Raw genomic sequence first — 16,194 nt, 5'->3', positions numbered from 1 at the left:
TGAAACAGAATAGACAACATATGACATAAACATTTGATTAGACACACAAGCTGAAAATAACAGTTATTACCAGCTGATTACATTTTTATAGTTAAGACATTTCCATATCCCAACTATGTATACTTATTCAATAGCAACACAGTATATTCAATTTTATCTGTAGCCTGCTGGTGTAGAAAAGTTCCCAACACTTCACACATAACATTTCCCAACACCCAATAGGTCAGAGGATAGAACTCCTCTCATGGGCGGATGTAATCCCATTGGTCACTTTTTCTAGCACCCGCCCCTTTTCCTCACAGAATTGTGCTGTCATTGGTCGGGGCACCTGATCGTCATCGTGCGTATACAGTGGGCGTCAGCACTAGGTTTTCCGGTTCGCGTCTGATTGGCCGATGGTGGATGTTGACGTCACGGCTCTGCCAGCTGATCGGAGTGAGAAGCCGGTTTGAAGAGAGGAGTTGGACCGGAGAGAGAGACCGGGGAGGGAGCCCCGAGGAGCAACGAGCAGCACGGGGTGGGTCCGGACAACCGGATACTCAGATCGGACCGTTTTACGTTTCTTTTTTTTTAGGGGTTTAAACGTTAACACCGGAGCGCACGAGACACACAAAGCAGACAGTGAACTTGCGGGCTTCGCATCTCGTCGAAACCGCTGGAAGTGTTAGAAAAAATTGATTGAGAGTTAAGGTGTGGCTGAGGGTTTTCTGTAAGGCTTCTGCACTGAAAGATGGTACAAAACCGACTGTTTCTACTCGAGTGTCCAGTCAGGGGCTGAGGCTCTATGTCTGCCAATGGCTTTATAGATTCTGTTCAGTCATTTTCATCTAGGAAGATATTACATAACAAATGTAATGCCATCTTGATGTGCGCACCTTTTGGCTCACATCTCTCTCAGTAACCTAGATGAATTGGACTATTACGCAGTTAAGAAGTAAGTCGAGTATTTTTTGTTATACTGCTTGGCAGGTCGATTTGGTTTCATAAGTGAAATGTAACGGACGTGGCAACTTTACAGCAGGCAGCCCTGCTGAATGCCACAGGCAAACTGGGCGTGGGGGAAACGGTCCGAACAGCGCCTAATATTCCTCAAATCTCATCCAAGCACGGCACAAATTGCGCATATTTGACATAGTATAAGCGCACTGACAAGTGCCTCGGTGGAGCCGGTGGATTTACCCAAACCAAAGTAAGTGCGACTGGCAAATAGATGTTGCAAACTTTTTTTTTTAGCGGAGGTGACATTTAAAGGCCACAAGAGAGGGCGTGCTGCGGTGTTATATCTAAGGCATTTTAACATGTTTTATTATCATTATATTCATATGTCAGTCTAAACAGAAGAAACGCAGTGATTTGGCAGTGAAGGTTGTTGCTCGGTCTGCCGAGGCCTATTTCAAATATGTATTTTCTATACGTGTCTGTGGTAGAGCGCGTTTATGCTGCTATAATGGGATGAGGCGGGTGCGTCTTTACCGAGGCAAATCGGTTGGGCGTTGAATGAATCGGAATCCAGCAGGGAAGGAGTAGTCTCTATATTCTTACAGTAGTCTGCTCTACTTGTCAAAGAACATCGAGCACACATTCCTCACTCTTGCGATGCGTTTATACCACAATAACTCAGTCATAATTGAGTGCACGGGCAGACTGACCCCTTATAGTCTAATTAAGATAAGCTTTAAGTCGAGAGGAAAGCAGATAGAGTGAATTCCTCAAGGCCCCACCCTTTGTAGCGCAACATGGATGTGGAGAGTTGCCCCCACCTCCTCCTCCCCCTCCTCCTCCCCGTCACTCCCTCCGCGTCATTCATTTCCATTTTCAAGCTTGTCTTATGCTGTTTTTTTCTCCCCCAGTGTCTCCGGGTGCCTACAGTAGATCTTCATGTCTTTTCATCAACTTTAGATCGTGGCATCGGGATCTACTTCCAGGGATCTACAGAAGTGTTAATTGTTGGAGGTAAGGCGTGGTTGTATTTGAGTCAACCTGTGGAATGCTTACAGCTCTATTGTAATTGTACAAAGCAAAAAAAAGGTAGATCTATTTGTCTACTTTGCCAATGACGACCAAGAATTGTATTCTTATTGCATATTGTAGTTTTTTGTAATACTTCAGTGCTTTTTCATTTTGCCCGTTTTGTTTTCCGTTGCTTGCCGTTTTTTTTAATGTCACACTGGTTATTATGCTATGCTCATCAACCTGTTGCAAGTTTAGACAGTCAATGAACTCCGTCCCCCATTTTCTATGAATTCCAGTGACAGGGATTATGTAATCTTATAGTCAGTGTTCAAGGCCCTCGAACATTTGTTTCTGCAATCTCAGGTTAAAGATTTCCACTTTAAAGAAGACAATGGGTTGAAATACAACAACTTATCTAAGCTCAGGTCTCAAAGCTCAAAGCGAGTCTGGCTATGATTCAGTGAGGACTGGCTGCTGAGCTGCAACTCTCCGTCTTCGCATTCCGTTTAGCAACCGGTGGCCTTTTCCACTTGCATCCCATCTACGTCAGCCAAATGACAGCTCAGACCTTGTTGTCTCTGATCTTTGGCATCAAAGCACATGATGGACAACCTGACCTTGTGCAAATCATGGCCATTTCTGTTGGCCGATGCCTCCCCCCTCCCCCTCCCCCTCCCCCCAGATTGTAGATGTGAGGGATTCATTAGAGCTTCCCATTGCTGCTGCTTTTTCAACGGCCTGCCAAGCACTGACAAGTTCACCTGGTCAAATGCAAAATGAATGTCCTTTTTTCCCTCTGCTTTCCTCCTCCAATTGTAAATGATGAATCAAAGGAAATGCACTTTTCAGGCCGTAGCTGTTCTGGAGATGCTTGTTAGTTGTACAGGGCTTCCCCCACTGCCTTCCCTTTCCTCAAGAGTCCCCGGCCTGCAGTAATTACCCCCTCTTTGGGTATGAATAGTGAATCATACGTGATGCTGCAGGCCGGTCAGAGTCCAGACCGCGGGACGCATCTGGATTATCAGGATGCCACCATATAAGAATTAACCTTGGGGGTAATCATGTCAGAGTCCCAGCACATGTCCCACCCATGCAGGAAGCACTGTGTTGCGACTGGTTTCACATTTAGCAGTGTGAAAATGTATTGACAAGGCCTCGCTGACTTTGGTTACAATGACACATTATGTGTGTTAAAAAGACTGGTATACAAAAAGGATGTGAAACTAGAAGAGTCCAAGTGAACTGGGTGAAATATGGTCCAGGTTAGAAGTTCACTTAAACGTCAAGTTTAAAAAAAAGGAACTGAATCTGCAGCCTCAGTGGTTGCATTCTTGCAATGTAAGGGTAATTACTGTGGATTTGTGAAGGATTTAATGACTTTATGAAGTCCGTTGCTGTTCAGGTGACACCCATATTCACCACTAAAGACATCCTGCTGCGAGGGACTGTACAGCACAGTGTCCCGCTCTGTACCGTTACGGGGTTGCTCCCTCTCTCTTTCTCATTCCTCTTGTTGGAATGTTTGCTTTGTCTGGGCTCTGCTTGTTTAGCCACATTGAATTAACCTATGTATGCATGTATGTGTGTGCGTTTGTGTTAGTGGTAAGCCTGCACAGTCATTATCTCTACATGGCTAGATGTGATTAATACGGCCGTCCTGCAGTGACGTCCATTGTGCCACTCCCTAGACTCACACTGAAAGGGCATGTAACAGGGGAGAAAGATTGGTATCTGGTGTTTGTGCCATTTTGTGTCTCTGTGCCCTATAATCTAGAGTCAAATGTCAAGTTATCCTGAAAGTCGTTAGTTTGAGTGCATGTGAATGACTAATTGTGTGTGCGTGTTTTGAGTATTTGTCAAATTTGAATGCAAATTTGTGTATACGTGTGGTTTGGCAAATTGGAAAGGGTTTGGTCTGACAAAAAGGCCTTTGACTTAACTTTCCCACAGAGAGACCTGGAACAGTTTTACCCCGTTAAGAGTTACCGACATTGATCAGAACCATACCATGTAAATGTGTCATTTAATGAGTCACTCCTCCTCTGCTAACTTAAGCTTTTGAATGACCGATCCATCAAATGACTTTGTGTAAGTGAGCAGGACTGGACATTGATCGTTATTGATGGCCGACCAAAGAGGGGAGGATCTGCGGTGGAAATGCGGTAGCTGCAGTGAGGTTGCACATTTTTATGGCCACACCCAGACAGTCTTAGGGAGCTAACTCTGACGAGCTAAGGCAAATCTTTCTCCACGCTTTGGGATGAATACAGCATTGTTTGTCGAGTATCTAAATGTTGCTTCTAACATCCGTATACAGTTGAAAGAGGTTAACAAGTATAGAAATTGTAGGCGGGTTAAAACCAGACAAAGCTCCGTGGCAGGTGTTGCGCGAAGGTGCGTGCATGTTGTTGTCTGATGGAGAGACAGATGTACTCTTTGTGCTTTCATGTGTGCACACATGCGCAGGACAAGGTTGTTTAGTGTGTGCAGCATAGCGATGCGGCGCTAACAGTATTGCAACTGTGTCCCAGACTATATTGTATATGCCTCAAATGGAGAGAGATTGCCACCACTCCTCAGCAGCGCTGTACCAGCCCCATACTCATATGTACAACACATGTTGCACTATGTGTGCCTGCCCACTGGAAATGTTCTCTCTACCAACAAAAATGTAAAACTGCATGCACACTAACACGCATATAGAGCCAGAGGTAGTAGCCTGAGGGAACAGATGTACAGAGAAATAAATTACAGCCTTATGCAAGGAAAGAAAGCTTAATGAAACATCACTGTAGGCCCAGGTTGAATCTTTAGTATCTGAGTTTTAGTTGTAGCCTCATGCAGGCAAAGACTAGAGCGGTGTTAAGATTATTTTAGGCTGAATGCTGTAGCACGCTCAGCTTTGGGGCTGGTCTCCGCAGGGCCAGCGGTGAAGAGCAGTGGGCCTCTCGGCAGACCGGCTGGAATGTAGACCATATGTAGCAGGCATCCCAGGAATGTAACTCAGCCTTGTTGAACTGACTAACCTAAAGACACTGAGGGAGCTGAGCAGGATGAGGAGGAGGAGAGGAAGGGATAAAGTGAAGGGAGAGCAAGGAAGATGATATTAAGGGATGAAAAGGATCACATAGGGGGGAAAAAGGGAGATGGAGGAAAATGAAAGCTCAGATGGCCGAAGAAGAGAGATTAATAAAGCGCACGAGATGGGATGAAAGATGGCAGGGTGGAGTTGGGGAGTTAAGAGAAAAAAGGGGCAATGGCTTGGCTAAAAGGAGAGAGTATTCAAGACCGGTAGAATCCAAAACAGACACACAAAAAAAGACAAATGATTTTTGTGGTTTATTTTTTACTAGACCAAGTCTTCTTCATCAGGATAATGCAGACAAAGATTTGAGGTGAGTAGAAGACTATTCTGACCAGCATCTTTTTGGTTTAAGTTATTTATATGAGCAAAATCTAATGTAATACAGGATATTCAATAGGGCGTGGCTTCTGTGGATGAAATGTGGTCACAGTGTTCTTCCAGCTCACTAACTCGGGGTGAATGTCTCTGTTAGCTTAGCACACTGTGCTCTCAGGCCATCTGGGTACAGCTGGGGCCAGAGCGGCAGGAAACACACTCACTCACAGATACACACACTTATACAAACATTTCTTTTTAGTCTAACATACCCCAGCCATGTCCCCCCCCCCCCCCCCCACACACACACACACACCCTGTTCAGTTTATCATTTAATCTTGTGTCGGTGTTCTAGACGAGAAGTTCTTAATCCTCTTCAAGCTAATTCAAAATGTAGCCCATAAAACAAGGAACCAATTAACCAAATTAGGGTCTCCATTTTATTTGGAAAAACCCACTCACATTAGCGCGGTAACCCTTTATGCTATCTTAACCTGACGGCCAGATGGTTTGTTACTAACAACCATCTGGGAAGCCGTCATTGGAAACTGTTTGGAAAAGCGCAGGCACTTTCAAAAATGTCTTGGCAGGTGATTGGATGAACCATCTGTCACTCAAACTCGTGCCGTCTTTTCATCGAGGGAAGCCTTCAGTGCCGTTCTTCGCTATTATTTCAATGAAGAAACACCGATATAACTGATGCTACTGTTGCATCTACACTAACCTCTTTAGGAGCAGTCATCGTAGCTTACAAATAACTAACTAACTCTCCGTGACGTCTTACACACACCTGAGCGACGCACGTAGCGTCCAGTATATTCACTCGACGCTTATTGGTCCGTGCTCTGGCTCACCAGACACAAACGCGGAACATAAAGCCTAAAATATTGGATATTTATGTGAAATGTGATCCCGCGATTCTCACATGAGCTTGCGACATCGCGAGAGTCCAGCTGCCGTGCATAGTGAGCGTGCACGGAATCCTGAACCCCGTACCGTGACTGTTCGGAACAATTACACAAACCGTTGTAGCCCTAACTGGGACACCATAATGTTACACATGGTCATAAAATCAAAAGTGACAGGGAAAACCGCATCATTTCCATCTCTAAATCTGACCATGCAACACTGAACACTTTGGCAAGTAGTCAACTAGTGGTTTTTATTTTTAAATATAAACTTTCGTGAGGAAACTGTGCATTAAATGAGATGGTCTGTGGCGTGTTTCAGCCCTCCATGTCTTTTTCTCTATCTCTCGAGGGAGGATGGGTGGGATGAAGGGATGCTACGGAGGAGATTCAATGAAGAAACGTACCATGCATGGGCAGCTGCCACTCCTTATTCATTTTGCCCTACAGGCATTTCCTGTCTCTCAGCACCCTAACTAAACTGCTAGTTAGAGGGGGAGCCTGACAAAGGACATATCATACAGAAAGAGAGGGAGGGAGGATGAGGGGACTACAGGGGCATTTAGCCAGAGCAAGGGATGGACACAAACAGATACATAGAGAGAAACAATGTACTCTTTGACACTTCTTCCCAGTGGTAGGAAGGGAGATGACAGCCGGAGGAAGCACACAAATATTTTCTTTATGTTGGTCGTCTTTACCCAGTGTCCACACCCCTACTTCCATCCCTCGGTTTCTGTATCTCACTGTCTCAGGAGCTTTCTCTCCCCCTCCTGTTCAGTTATATTTTCCAAGGGACAATTTCTTCTCTTTCTCTCTCCCCCTCTCTGTGTGTGCGTGCATGCGTAAAAAATGTGACACTTCATGTCCTTCACAGGGAGCTTGCATCGAACACCCGCGCACACACACACACACACACCCTCAGTTTGAGAGTCATGCTGCGTCATTGTCTCAGCTGTGCGTGGTTTTAACACCAGGACCAGGTTGTCCGATTCTCACTTCATGACATCACTGGGGCAGATACCACCCGCCTCTCTTCCTACGCACACACACACACACACACACACACACACACACACACACACACACACACACACACACACACACACACACACACACACACACACACACACACACACACACACACTATATTGTTCCCATGCGTTCCTGGCTCCAGATGCTCGGTAAAAAAATCCTGTTAGATGCTATGCAAGAGTTTACTTGAAGGGTCATTCCCTCTTCCTCTTTCCCACCTGCTGACTTCCTGTTCCAATCAAATACCATCATGCACTAGCTGCAAAAATCTCACACTTGCATCAATAATGGCTAAGGCATAATTGTTGTCAGGGTTGTTGCATTTAAATGTGTATTTTAGAGCAAAAATGCTTTGTTGATACGGTCTTTCTCTGCACCCTTCACCCCTAACCCTCCAGCTTCTCCCCCAAATTAGAAGAAAACCTCTTATTAAAGCACTTTAGGATTACTGTATGTCTCCTACTAGGTAAACAGCTGAACTAGACAAAACCTCCTTTGAGGAATACATTAGCCTTTTATGGGGCTTCAGTCCTCATTTAAAGAATGCCGTGCATGTGCAGTAACAAACACACGCTCCCTTATTTGTCCCTCAGTGTCTTTAGGTCAGCAGCGTCAAGTGGCATTTCATAATTCGCATGAGTGTGTTGCGAGAAAACAAGCAAGTCGTGCTTCTATAAAACAGGGCGTGGACTTTTTTCTCACACAGACACAGACACACACACCCCCAATCTCCCCATGCATGCATAAATTTGCGCGCTCACATACAGTAACTCATGCATATGCTCACAATGATCAGTTCCAGTCACTTCCAGCTCGGTCATTTTGAGAAGCAGTGTGAATGATGAATCCACTCTGAGTGTTAGTGTTAACACGCCTCTCCCCCAGAATTGCCCTTGAACAATGTTTGCTCATGCGTTTGTGTGTATGTATAGGTCTCTTAAAAGTCACGCCCTTTCTTCTCCCGAATCCCCATTCAAGGCTGTAGGAGGGAGGCACTGGCAAATATATTGATCCACCCTTGACTTGAAAGCAATTTGTCCTGGCATGGGTGAAGGGTTATTGGGGGGGGGGGGTGCACATATGATCAAGCGCAGAACAGCTGAGATTGGGACGATGGCACAGAAGTGAAGAATTGATCAGATAATTTAACTGTAAATGAGCTAGTTATCACCAAGATGGCCACTTCCTCAGATATTAATTTACAGAATCTCGGTTACTGTTACACTGGTACATTACGTTCTACAATGGAGAACATAATGCCAGAGGACTCAAGCTCTACAAACTCAACAAATAAATTGAATGTATTATTTTTATTGTTCTGCTATAACGGCGATCAGCTTGATTGATATGCTGGTGCTGAACTAATTACTCTGGGGTGTGCCTTAAGGTTGCTATCAAAAAGCTAACATTAACTGTTCTGCCAAGCTTGCAGCTTTCAAGGGAGAAATATTTTAGATTACTGCAATACCAAAAAAAAGATGAGGGCAGGGTGATGCTGTGGGAAACGAATATTGTTGATACCTCTTTTGAGGACAGATAAGATGCTTGTCAGAATATGTTGCAAAGCTGCTCTCATCCCCAAAGCACAACAAGCATATATGTAAGATTATCCTGCCCATATAGGAAATGCCGTATGGTATACTCAACTGTGGTATTACGCCCACATTTACATACGGCATGCAATCTGGTTTGATCCGTGTATGGTGGTTTCTAGTATCCATGTTAGCTGTTAGCTCAAGTTGCAGGAGAAACATTTAGCTTACTTTAAAACCATCACACTGGAATTGTACAAATCTCATAATACAGACGATGGATGCATTTTTGGGGGAGATTTTGGATAAGAAATGGCATTCCTAGAGTGATTCATGGGGCTTCCCATTCTTTCGCGTTTGCCAAGTCATTCCCTGCATAGCCCGCTGGGATATGTTGCTATTAGCAAACAGTTGATCCATCCTCCATCCAAAAAATTCATACTTAGACATCAGTTAAATGTCCTGAGAAAGATGATTACGGCTCAAACTAAACTGACAGCCAGCCAGCGCCCCCCCCCCCCCAAACGACTTAGGTTGCACTGGAAACAGATGAGGGTGTTTCCCATCTCCCAGAGGGAGCACTCTGTGTGAAGTCAAATCACTCTCTTTATGAGGGTATGTTGATACTTGGCTGCTTTGCAAAGTGTCAGCAGCTTGCAGTTTATTTTTAAAAGTCACACAGTGACTTTGCATGTTAGAGCACTTTAGTTAAAGTTTAACTTTAGTCAAACCTCCCTTCTGTGTTAACGTTTGCCCTGATCCTAACCTCAAGTTAACCACCACCTCATCGACACTTAACACACCCTTTGGCATAGATTTGTATCAAATTACAAGTGTGTGTTCAGAGCTTTGTCTTCTGCATTTGGAGCTTAATAGATATGTAGTCCATCTTTCCCCTAAGCAGTCACTGTGTTGCCTCAGGAACAGCTTAAAAACACCTGAATTGCAAACATATGGGTTGTTTCTTTCTGCATGTTTAATTAAGAACAATGACTCAATTTGGGGACAGTAGCCCTTGCTCTCCTCGACTTAAGTTACCGCTTTCACACTGCCAACTGTGCTTGAATCGCTCATACACAAGTACACTGTGTACTTCTTGTGTGTTTGCGTATTTGTGCGTACACACTCCGAGGAGCCATTTTCAGCCTGTTGCTTAGGCTGGCTGTAATTGTCCTGGGAATAGTCAGCTCTGTGTAATAAATCACTCCTCTGGTACACTGTGTTCTCCACACTGGGATGGCCTCTGCGTGCGTATACTGTGCATGCTTAACATATCGTGAGCTGAGAAGGAACACAGTTAAGGAATAATAGAAGATGAAAATGATATTAAAAAGGAAAAGAAACCGCTGCTGCAGGCACAAGAGGTTCAACTTCACTTTTGATGCTATTTGAAAGAACAACCAATGCATGCAATTGGTGTATAATGAAGATGCAAATATATTTCATATAGTTCCTTTTTTTGCTTTTCACCTTTTGCTGCTAATTCTTGTCTTTCCTTCAATTCCCCCTTCAGCCTTGCATGTCCAAATGGTACAGGAAACAGGTTTTTCGGACTCATTTTAAACGCAGAAGCATTTGATGTTCCAGAGGAAGCTACGGTGGCAGCATGTGAAAATGATCGCAGATTGCGTCGGGCTAACTATGTAATACAATTAACATTATATACAAAGTGTTGAGAACCAGGTAATAACAAAAAGGTGTCAAAATGTTCTTTTTCCATCCTACATCCTAAGGAACGGGGCAGTGTGCTTTATGTGTGTGTTCAGTTGAAAATACTGCCCTGTAGAGGATTACCTTTCTAGCTAATGCTACAAATTGTCTGTTTCCTCAGTGTACAGCAGATATTTATGCTAGCTTGGGTTAGCAAGCAATTCGATTAGAACTATTTCGTGCTTCTGTCGTTGCAAATCGTGTTTTGGAGCTGAACTGACAAGTGACCAGATTGTTCTATTTGGCCACAGAGAGTCTTGCCGTTTCATCATTTGTCACAATGGGGTTATGACATGGTCACCAGTTTGTTTTATTGTATCAGTGCCGATCTCTGACCTTGTTAATATTTGCTGTTCTCTTTCCATCATCTTTTTTTGTCTCTTCTTATTCTTTTGTTATCGGTTTACTTCTCTCTCCACACAACTGTCATTTTCAGTTTAAATACAATCTGTTGAGCACCAGAAGAAACATATCTCCTCGTTGCTAACAAGGGCCAACGGATATCAGGTGCCTCTTTACAAATTTGCTGAGTACAAAAGGAAATAAACCTTTGTCCTGGATCTCATCTCCAATATTACACACCTACAATGGATCCCACTGGATTCAGTACGAGATCAAAACCCACCGCCCGTTCAGAGCTTTTATGGGAGAGGACCGTTTGGTCACATTGAGTGTGTGTCTCAATGTGTGTGTGTCTCTCTCTGCAGACCAGAGCTTTCCACTGTTGCTCAGAGCAGCGTGGCGTTCATTGAGTTTCCAGGGGTTGCTGGGTTTGCGATGCTGCTGAGAGCTAGTTTGCCCAAAGTCCTGTCCTTGAACTGTGTAAGAATATGCTGCTAGGGAAAGGCTTTTCAGACTGAGTGACTGCAATAGTTGAAGTCAGGCCAGCTGAATGGAAGCCAGACGAGACAAATCCTGGGCTACTTGCAAGTATTACACAGTGGCCAGCGGAAAGGGGATGTTAAAGTGGAACATCACACAAAAGGGTGTTCTTGTCACTTTTAATTTCGAACACTTGATTAGGCCATGGTTTAACTTTCAAAACTATTCCATAGCAAAGAAGATGATGGAACAAATTGGCCCGGTGTAGTTTCTCTTCGGGGTTCATCCTTCCACCAAAATGTCTTAAACTGACTTTCATCTGGATGGAAATTTGTGGGGTTTTCTCAAAGTGAAATAACAAAATACTTGACATGTTGGTGAAGTGGTGACACGCCCAAAGGACTGGAAGTGTCTGAACAACAAGGAAAAGTCCTTCATTCAGCCCAGTATGGCTGCTGTAAACTGAACTGCCCCACAGGACAAGAGCTGTTTTTTATCAGGCGTTTCAGGCTGTAACCAGAGGCCAAGCTATCTAGCTAGCAAAATACTTCTGTGTTCAATTATAGCAAAAGCAGAGAGAATGCTTAAACAGTAGGCTGGCAAGTCTGATGCAGGCCAGCTCCGTGCCGCTACACACACGCAGTTCGTTTGATTAAGCATGCACGCACATTTAAACACGCCGTAAACCGCAGTATCCACAACTAAGGACAAAGGAATGTTATAAAAGTTTTCCCTCTTTGGTATCTTTGTCCCTTCCTCCTCACATCTCTACCACAACAAAGTCCCTTTAAAGCCAGCCCAGGAAGAAGGAGTGTGTGTTTGTGTGTGCGTGTTTGTGTGCCAAGCATCTACCAGCATGGCCAAAAGCTGGAGCCAATGTGGAAGCGCCTTAAGATGGAGTACAAGTGATGGTTGCTAGATGCTGGCTCCAAAAAAAATCTCCAACTGCATAGAATTCAATAGAAAAGGTCCCAAATTATTTTCTCTGGAAATACAAAGTCATTATTTTGTTGTCGGAAAAAGTTATGCCCTCAACAGCTTGCTAAATGGCGATTTCAAGAATTAGTGCTTCATTAAGGCGATATTACGACTTTACCAGGAGTTTGTTTAGGGGTGTGTTTTATTTATTGACAGGTGTCTCCTCCTATTAGCTTCAGTTACAGTCACAGATGCCAGCCAGCAAGCAGCACACCGAAATCAAAGCCTCAAAGTGTTACTTTTGGTATTTTTCTTCATGTCGTGGTGTGCATAATTGCATGTTGGGTATACGGTGCTCGTTGGCTGACCTACAGCAGTTCTTCACTGGCAAGCTTTATGTCCTCATGTACCAGCTAAAGCTGCCAGCTGAAGAACTGTTGTGGTCGGCCCTTCCCTGCATTGAAGACCCGTCCATCGCCTACAGTGACATGGGGAAAATGAGCCCTTCAAATCCAGCCTCGTACAGCCATATCAATTAATAAGCATAGCTGCCACTGCATGGAAACCCTGTTACTTATGCGGCACGTTCATGTGTTGAGATTCATACCATGACACCTGCCGTATCATGTAACAAAAGCATTGCATCATGGGACAGTAGACTCGTCTGTCATTTTGGGTTAGATTTCACTATAGCTGTGCAGTTTAGGGTTTCTTTTTAATGATACCTTATTACAATGCTGTTGTACAGTGTTGGCACAATTGTATGTTTCACCTGGCTTGCATCATCCCTAAAAAAAAAAAACGTTTTAGTTGAGCTTGAGCTGTCACATTCAAGTCTTTTTTTCCTCATTTCAGATTTGGACTACAACTCCTCGGTGAAATTTAAAAAAGGAAAAACAAACATCTGAAATGGATTTCAATTTCTTTTGAAGATAACTCCTTCGGTGTTCAAACAAAAACCTCCAAGTTAAGAATCTGTCCACAAATGCTGGGAGCTCAATAGATCATTGATCACATGCAAAGCAAATAAAGTTGAAGGCTAAAAAACGCTATTTGTCTATATTAATATTGTATTAAAATGCCTTATTGCTAGAGGTGACAATGGACATTAGTCGTGCTCTGTACGTGTTTGCTTAATGAATGAGAAAAAAACTAATAAGAAATAAAACAGACACCTGAAATCTTCTACAATCAACATGCCTCAGCTTTCATTTGTCTGCGTCAAAACATTTCTATTTCTGCTATTTTATAATTTGTATTAGTCCTTTTTGTATTCTTATTATAGCGGTTGTGGTTAGAATTATTGTTGTTGCCTTTTCTCTCTGTCAACCCAACCGCTGGAGGCATTTCGCTGCCTTTTCAGCGCCCGGTTCTGCCCAAGGTTTGTAGCCGTTAAAATGGGAGTTTTATTTCTCGCCACCGTCGCCCAACTCCTTACTCATAGAAGAATGTTGTACAATCCAGCCCTGCTCCATACGAAAAGCGTCTCTAGATTACTTCTGTTGTGATTTGATGCTATGCAAGTGAATTGGATTGAACATTTCTCCTCTGTAACAACCCTGGGTGTCATGCAGAGGAGCGCACATATAAACTGACAGACAGACATCTTGCCTGTGACCCTCAGCAGTCGTAAAGCAAACTTCAAGAGACAGGGCAATGCCCAGAGCAGGATATGAGAGCCAACAAGTCCCTTTTAAAAAGCTACCAGCCAGAGACGAACAGAGAGGAAAGGAATGTTTTGAGGCCTTAACAAAACCAGATGCCCCGGCTTACTCTCCCTTGCACACATGCTCTCGGTTGCCTTCTCTCACTCCTCAAGCTCTTAACACCCCAGATGGAAGCAAGAACTGGGCAGACTCTCTCCTGAGCCTGCCTGAAGTACATCGTCTTCTTTATCGACTACCTTAACATGGTCTGGCTCCTCGCTCTCTGTCTGTGTCCCAATCTCCTTATCTTCTTGTCTGCTTTTTTCCCGTCTCTGTCCTTATGCTTGGCAGACATTTCTCCCCCCCCCCCCAAATCCTCCCTCACTCCAGTGAGACACACACAAACAGGAAACGCCAACACAGGATTAATCTACTCTCTCCTGTACATCCTCTTCAGGAAGCACTGCCAGTACCTGCATTAATGCGCCACACCAGTGCATATAAGGGTCACGCATTGACCTTGTGTCGGTTAGTTACAGGCCAGTGACTCGCCTGCCTGATCCGCTCCCAGGGAATCTGCCTGTGAGTGCATTAAGAGATTGTGAAAGGAGGGATGCACCTGCAGTAAAGAGAATCCACCTGACCCTACAGGATGGGACCATTTTGCTTACAGATTTGAAGTCACGTGTACATGTGTGTGCATCCACACCTCTCTTCCTCCCAGATGTGCCGGTAGACCTGGGTGGCCTGTACCTGTGCCAGCTGCTGTGCCAGCTGTGAATGTGTAAGCAAACAGCACAGCATCATAGAAAGAGATAAACAGACAGCTGCTGCAAACGGTGAGATGTAGGCGCATCATCAAAGGAGCCCCGAGTCAACCGTCACACCATCAATCATAATATATTTATTATTTGGCTTAGTTATTTTACAGCATAGAATTTATCATTGATTTAAGGATGTATAATTTGTACTATGCTGCAGTCACATTAAATATCTTATAAGTACACAAGTTGTTTGTTTTGTCTTTTGTCGATTTTCAGCTTCTGTGATTTCTCACATTAACTTAACTTTTGATGAATAAAACAACTCATTGTGATCCATTTAAACAACATGAGGGTCCTAAAACTCTACAATAATGACATGAGACAATACGTTTACGGGGTTATCACAGTTTGTGAAAGCTTACTGAAATCATCAATACTGTATAATACTGTAGTACACAGAAAGAAGACATGAACATTCATACAGAAAATGTAATTGTGTGGCAACAGAAAATTCACCTGGGATGTGAAGTCATAAACATGCATGTCTGACAGGTTTCGTTTATTGAAATGAATCATCTTGCCGTGATGGCTCAAACAATGAGAGAATGGTTAGAAGTTGTGAACACTTTGACCATTTCACTGAGAATCAACTCCTCAATTTTGATCAGCGAGCCATGTGCAAGTAGTGATTGTGCTGGTTGTACTTAATCTCTTGCACACTTTTGCCAAAACACGTACAATTAGCTTGAACCATTAAGAAATTCAAATATGTTGTTCCCGTGTGAATATATTGTGTTTATCTTGCATTAGACTGTGGGAGCTGAACTACAGCACATAAGTGCTCCAGGCTAATGGACTTAGCAAACACTCTTGTTGGAGACATACATTTTACAGCCAGAGGGAACATAAACAATAATCTTCTTAAGGTGTGAGCCTCTCTGCGAGCAGTAATAGCAAGCCCTTACTCAAGCAATGTACTGTATCTGAAGAGCAAATACTGACAGCTACTTTTCCATAACGTGGCATTGTTGTGCAGTTAGCTGCACAACAAGGTGGCACTTATGGACCAAAATTGTTGTGATGTTTTTGTTGAAGCTGAATTTCTGTCAACACCTGCACAGATACCATACGAACACAGTGTTCTCAATTCATTTTAATAGCAGGTTAATATTAACAATGGCTCGTTCAGGTGTCACAGCAAACTATATATCACTGAGGTATTCATACGTCCATAAAATGAAGACATAATTAGTGTTATTGATTACACGCTTTTCAAGCTACGACATGGTAAAATGTCTGCAGCGCAAAAGGTTTACTATTCCTAAAACTGACATTTTTAGGAATAGTAAACCTTTTCACATATGCAGTCTTTAGATCAACATCAGGCTGAGGGTTAGTTAGTGCACCAACAGCTCAGCAGGCTATAATCTGTCTTAGCTGTTTGAGCTCAGTAAGTGATAAGAAAGCCTGAAAGAGGCTGAGGTTTTTTCACATCAGTAAAGAAA

At 43.6% G+C, this 16,194-nt stretch overlaps 1 long non-coding RNA gene across 2 annotated transcripts; it reads left to right on the top strand.

Moving 5' to 3' along the window:
• The first annotated feature begins 465 nt into the window (after window positions 1–465).
• LOC306701262 lies at window positions 466–14,678 on the top strand. Of its 2 annotated transcripts, none has more exons than XR_013767227.1 (3): window positions 466–517; window positions 1,851–1,953; window positions 13,135–14,678. It is a non-coding gene; the product is annotated as an uncharacterized lncRNA (long non-coding RNA). The 2 variants fall into 2 exon arrangements; XR_013767228.1 differs by lacking the exon at window positions 466–517 and adding an exon at window positions 918–1,189.
• Window positions 14,679–16,194: the final 1,516 nt, after the last annotated feature.

The sequence above is a fragment of the Pholis gunnellus genome, assembly GCF_910591455.1.
Source record: "Pholis gunnellus genome assembly, chromosome: 9".
Lineage (NCBI taxonomy): Eukaryota > Metazoa > Chordata > Actinopteri > Perciformes > Pholidae > Pholis > Pholis gunnellus.
This window is presented reverse-complemented; position numbering and strand designations above follow the sequence as displayed.